General features: G+C 36.0%; 1 pseudogene; it reads right to left on the bottom strand.

Moving 5' to 3' along the window:
- Positions 1 to 1,367: 1,367 nt before the first annotated feature.
- LOC148587558 (uncharacterized) lies at positions 1,368 to 3,499 on the bottom strand (annotated as a pseudogene).
- Between the last annotated feature and the right edge of the window lie 3,327 nt (positions 3,500 to 6,826).

The raw sequence follows: 6,826 nt of genomic DNA on the forward strand, positions 1-6,826 counted from the left end.
GCCAGAAAATGCCACGTCAATAACTATTATTGACGTGGCAGGAGTGGCACGTCAAAATTTTTTTGACGTGTCAAATTGCCACGTCAACAAATTAATGACGTGGCAATTTGACACGTTAAAAAATTTTCTGACGTGGTAGTACTGACATGTCAAAAAAATTTATGACGTGCCACTCCTGCCACGTCAAAAAAAATTCTGACATGCCACTACTGCCACGTCAGTAATGGTTGACGTGTCAATAATGGCACATTAGAAATTTTCTGACATGTCAAACGTTATGACACGTCACTAAATTGTGACGTGTAGTTATGACACGTCAGAAAATATGGTAATTTTTAAATTTTGTTTTTTTGCCTCCCCCTATATATTTTTTTTGAATTTTTTCGGGGTTCTACCCGAATTTTGGATTTAACCTGATATACAATTTACATATGTACTACAACAGAACTATCCATCGATCCATGCAAATAACATAATACATATCCATCAACGTTGATCACAAACATACAAGTTCGATTTATATCTAACTAACAAAATATCAACAAAACCAGCTTCAAGACACAATAAAACTATCTCTGTTAGCACAAATAAAGACATATATATATATATATATATATATATATATATATATATATATATATATATATATATATACATCAAGAAAACTGAGGCCAAATACAATTACATCAACAAAATAACTTATGTACACCAAGTGCGAATGGCCAACCATTTGTTAAATCCAAGTCGTTATTGATATCAATAGCATCCTCTCTATAGCCACTAGCTGCAAATGATAAAACAAACAATCACCAAACAATATTCTAGAATCTTATCAAGTCTTAATCATTGAGCAACGTCACTATGTAAACAAAGGTCATCATACTCAACAAATTCAGATTTATATCTACACCCCCAACATATTTTCGTGATCAAATCAAATGGATGTAACATTCTACAAGGACCATAGTGGTCCATCTCACGATGCCAAATACTTCAAATGCAAAGCACTAACCCACATCCACCATCAAACCAACCAAGATATAAATCAAATTCAACAGGATTTGCAACATCATTAATGACAATCACTACAACATATCCAAACACTAAATTTAGAAGTGCACATATATATAGGGCCAGTTCTAAAACCACATTGACCATTAAAAAATGTCATTACCTGATCCACTATCGACTGACGATCTCACAATCGCAAAAGGTAGGGAATCTCTGTCTGGCGCTCCCTTATATTGAGTCACCTCGAGCGTGGAGCTCGACCACATCATTTCCTCGTGCTGGCGAAAACGGGCCTCAAGCATTGCTGTCATATGAGCCTCCTTTTCCACAACATGTGCCACCATATGAGCCTCTTTTTAAGCCAATTGCGCATCTTTCACAGCCATTTGTGTAGCCACATGTTCTGCCACTTGCTGAGCCACCCGTGCATCTGCCTGCTCCCACTCTACAGCCAATAGCGCATCCATCTGTGCCTTGTGCTGTGCTCTCTCAGCCACAAGTGTTCTGTCAAGAAGTTCTTGTGAGACCGCGGAGTGCCCGGGGTTCTGTGACCGTGCCTGTGACGATGTCTAGTATGAGTGTATGCTGCCCTGCACAGGTAGAATATTTGGTCCAACCTATCGAACCCTACCAGCATACTCAGGCTTATCTCGAATCGCCTGGGCGTACGCGTCGTTCGGCGCCCACCATACTGTCCCCTCTGTCATGTTTGACGATGCTACAGGGTCAGTGGGTATTAGCTCCTCCATCTTCTCCTATATGTTACATTAATTATTAGTGCGTCATACAACTGTTAATTGTAAATAAATTATCACACACATATATAAGCAAAATAACATATGAAAGGTGAGTAGCATACACATCTCTCCTTGATTATGTCATTCGGATATCGACCATCATTCTTCTTGTGTGCCTTGATGTAAGATTGTGCTCGTGTAGGAGGAGTGCCCACATTTACGACCTGCCGAAAAAATAGAACATATATATATATATATATATATTCAAATATTTACATCTATAAGTATAGGGTAAATTACAAACATACCTCCTCATGTGTCACCCTGGCAAAGCTCTTCCACCCGATGCAATGGAGTGTATTGTTTAATGCTCGCAATTTCTCCATATGCACAACATACTCCTACACAATTAACATTCTTAATATGTGAGCACTAACACAATTGTAATTAATGAAACTACACAAAATTATAATATAACTCAGGACCTATCTGGTTCTGCTTGCTACACCATTTATCCAACAAGATCTCCAAGTCGAAGGGGTCGTACTTGTCGAGCTTTTCTTGCCCCATTCTCGCCCATATAGTGTCCGAAGTATCATCTGGTCGAATGGCAAGATCTAATTTTAATTGGTGCCTCCAAGTCCTCAGCTTGGTGCCAATATCTCGGAACGCGTCTTTCTTTACTACAACCATATTGCACTTGGGCGGGACGTAAAAGTCCACCTGCAGGTCCTACACAAGTTAAAAATTGATAAATTATATATATATATATATATATATATATATATGTGTGTGTGTGTGTGTGTGTGTGTGTGTGTATATACATATAAACACATATATATGTACAACTTAGAGTGTATATATACATGCATTAGGAGTGTTTGACATAATAAAATACACATGCTATCATATAACATCTAGTTAAAACATACAATCAAGGCGTCCCATATATCCTCCTTTGTACGCTCCGGTACCTTTGTCCAGTCATTCCGCATTCGAACATGATTTCCGCTCCTTATGATCTTACTGTTCATCCGTCTAAACCTAATAGCACTAAATCCTACGGGCTGCCACGAACTATTGTACTCGTGTACGATCCTTTTCTCGGTGGGGACCCCCAGCAACGTGTGCAAGTCGGTAATGGTGAACACCCCTAAATAGGTGCTTCCATCTGAATTGATACCTAATACATTAATAATTACCGATGTTAGTTATTTCGAATTGAATACTAACTACAAATAATAAAGACATATATGTTTGTATTTTGGGCATATATACTTACTTATCGTCCGCACCTGACGAGGGCCTAACACGGCTGGAGCAGTGTCATTGGGCTGCGAGTCATCCGTGGCACCTGTCCCACCAAATAAGTCATCCGGGGCCTGTGTCTCACTGTTGTCCGTACCTACGCTAGGTTGGCCGTAAAGCCGCTCCACATGGCCATGAGAACACAGCCCTAACTCCCTGCCCATCGGCAGGTGAGTTGGATGAAAGGATGCATCTGTGTCGTATGGAGACGGCTCATACTGATACCCCATCTGGGTCAGTCCTGTTGGACCATATGGATTATGGACAGGGGTCTCCCCTTCCACATCACCTGAAAGTAATGGTCGATACCCGGCCTGCTGCCTCATAAGCTGAGCAACGTCCTGTTGCTCGCTGTCATCAGGGTGGTCCGATGGAGGCCCATGCATCGTAGACTGCCGTACTGAAGATGGGGGCCTCCGTGCTGTCTTCCCCCTAGTACTCATATCGACCTGCGAAAGACAGCATACACCCAATTAATTACGTATACAATGTATGAAATATTCACTACCATATGTAAATGACTCACATATTAAAAATAAGATATATACCAAATTTTACTCAATGCACAAATTAATTATTGTGTTGATGTAATAATTAGTGAACAACTACCAATCAATATATATTCAACTTTTATTCAATTATATACGCTTGGTTTGGATCTAAGTCAGGTCTGACGTATTGGATGTGATCCTGCGGATCGTGATCATTATTACTGGTCAATAGGAGCGGCTCACACTCGTGGTAGTTGGCACATGCATCATGAGGCCCTTCACCAAGATCAAGGGTATTCCCTTAAAAAAAAAAAAAACAAAAAAAAAAAACAAAGAAAGTTATTTGATCCAATTTTATTAGGTGTTAAGCTTTAGTTATGTTTTAAGCTTGTTGGGCCAAGTTGGCTAAGTGTTGTATGCTAGTTTAGGTTGATTAAGTATGTTATGGGCCTAATTAGATGGTAAACTTAATCAGAACGAGGTTGAAATGGTATATTTCTAATTAACCCGAGTCCCCGGCCATAGACCTAAACTAGCATAGATTTAATAATTTTAAAAAGGAAAGCTAGATCATTTCCTAAGTAAAATTTCAAGCTCAACTTTACTTTTATTACATTGTTTTAAAATTTCATGAAAATTTAGAATAGAATAAAATAAAATGATTATGAAAATAAAATAAATACAATATATATACAATATAAAACATATAAACATATAATGCATCCAAACATATAATACAATAATTTATATATATATATATATAAATTAGTTTATGTTGTCTTTTAGTTTTAAAAACCCAAACTCAAAACCCTTTTGATCTAGGAAAGGATTTAATTAGTTTCGATATATTTTGTTATTCAAAAACATAATTCCTTGTGGCTTTTACTTCTCACTTGCAAAACGTTATATTGCAAACGATTTGTGTACTTACAAGTATTAAAATTTGCACAACACTGGACACGAATTTGGTGATATCCGCTGCGTAAATCAATTTTTGAAAAAACACTAGCTCCATGTAGTAGATCCCGCACATCATCTAGATGAGGAATTGGAAAGCGATACTTTATTGTGGTTTTGTTGATGGCACGACTATCAACACACATACGCCAACTCCCATCTTTTTTTGGCATAAGCAAGGCTAGTACTGCGCAAGGGCTCAAACTTTCATGAATAAATCCCCGATCTAACAATTCTTGAACTTGGCGTTGAAGCTCTTTGTTCTCTTCAGGACTCATTATGTATGTGGGCAAGTTCGGTAGCGTGGCCCCTGGTACTAGATCAATGGCGTGTTGTATGTTGTGTATGGGTGCTAATATTTTTGGTAGCTCATCTAGTGCTATGTTTGAAAATTCAGTCAGTAGGTCTTGGATTGCCCTTGGCGGTTGGGCATGGTTCCAGTGTGGCTCACTACGTGTCACTAAGAAGAAAACTAGTTCACTTTCCTTGCAAGACTCAAGGAATTTATGAAATGACAAAATTCTTTTCTCTACTTGCATCTTGCCATTGAAATCATCAATTTTCATGGGCTGAAGCACCATTTTACATTCATTGAATAAAAATGAGTAAGTGTTTGTGTACCCGTCAGATTGAACCCTTCTATCATACATCCATGGTCTACCCAACAGGATGTGGCATGCCTTCATTGGGATGACATCGCACCATACATCATCCTTGTATTTTTTTCCTAATGAGAACGACACTAGGCATTGGTCTTTTACAGGAATAGATGTGTCATCAACCCAACTAACCTTGTAAGGCTTTGGGTGTTTTTCTATGGGGCACTTCAATTTGTTCACTGCTTCTTATGAGATGACATTCATACTACGACGATTTTCAATGATGAGGTTAAGCGCTTTACCATGATGTTCTACACGGGTGTGAAAAATATTTGTCTGAAGCCAATCTTTGTCGACATTATTGTTGTTCTTTTGCTCTACCAAAATCCTCCTAATGACGCAAATGGGTAATGTCGAACCATCCAACTGCTCCTCTAGGGCTTCCTCTTCATTCTCCTCATGAGTCTCACTATGGTCTGCTTGGAATTTTGTTTCTCTTTCCTTGTCGCATAAGTAAGGGTGTCAAGGCGGTTACGATTAGCGGTTATTGGCAATAACCGTTAACCGTAACCGCCTTAGCGGTTAGTAAATTTCACTAACCGCTAACCGCCTAACGGCTAGCGGTTAGCTGCCGGTTAGCGGTTAATGAAATAGATAACCACCCGCTAACCACTTTTTCAAAATTGGGCTTTTTTTGGGCTTCCTTTTTTGAGCTTTTTTTTACCCTCTTTTTTTTTTTTTGGTATTTTTAGTGTCTTCTTGAGCCCAATTGCAATAAAAAGAGCCCATATTGAAAAATAAAAAATATTTGACCCAAAATTTATATTTACTTGTACTTTAAAAAAATTTCGTTAAATATTAAATCATAATCGGTTAAATTTTTTTTTAAAAAAAAAAAAAAAAAATTCAACACAATATATAAAAAAAAAAAAAAAAAATTCTACACAATATATAAAAAAAAATTTCAGAATTCAGACAACTGTCACAACATATAAAAAAAGTTCAACACAAAGCATATAAAATAAGTTCAAATAAAACATTAAATGATACAAATAAAACATTAAAACTTCATCAATCCTCTCATTTGGATCTCTAGCACATCCTGTAGACATCTAAAGAAGAAAAGTTATAAACTTAAACATAATAATATTAAGGCACAAACATGTACACATAATTTGATATTATATAATCATATAATCTCATTAAATTATATCATATGATTAATTATTTAAATTATTATCATATTTACTTATAATCTTTTTTCTTTGAATTGAACTTAATATCTAATGGTAAATGGTAATGTTCAAACTCCTAAATCCTAAATTCCTAAAGTATCTAATAATGCTTTAATTAAATTGTAGTTATAAGTAATATATTGTTTAATTTAATTGAATCAATTGTGATTATCATTGTACATGAATCATATGATTAACTTGTAGACTTATGGCTTATGAGTTATGTCATATTATATATGTATTACTTATTATTATATAATCATATGATTTAATGATCAAGTCATCATGTGATATAATCATATCAATTATAGTGATAATATATAAATTACTAAAATTATAATGATAATACATTAATACTTAAATTTTGTTTATAAGTAACACCTTGGTCATTGTTTAATCCAATGTCAATTACTTAATTTGATATTATACGAATCATATTATCATTTTACATCAATAATATGATTCACTTGAAGTCTTGAATAAAGTAT

This window comes from Corylus avellana, chromosome 2, assembly GCF_965113065.1.
Source record: "Corylus avellana chromosome 2, dhCorAvel1.hap1.2, whole genome shotgun sequence".
Classification (NCBI taxonomy): Eukaryota; Viridiplantae; Streptophyta; class Magnoliopsida; order Fagales; family Betulaceae; genus Corylus; species Corylus avellana.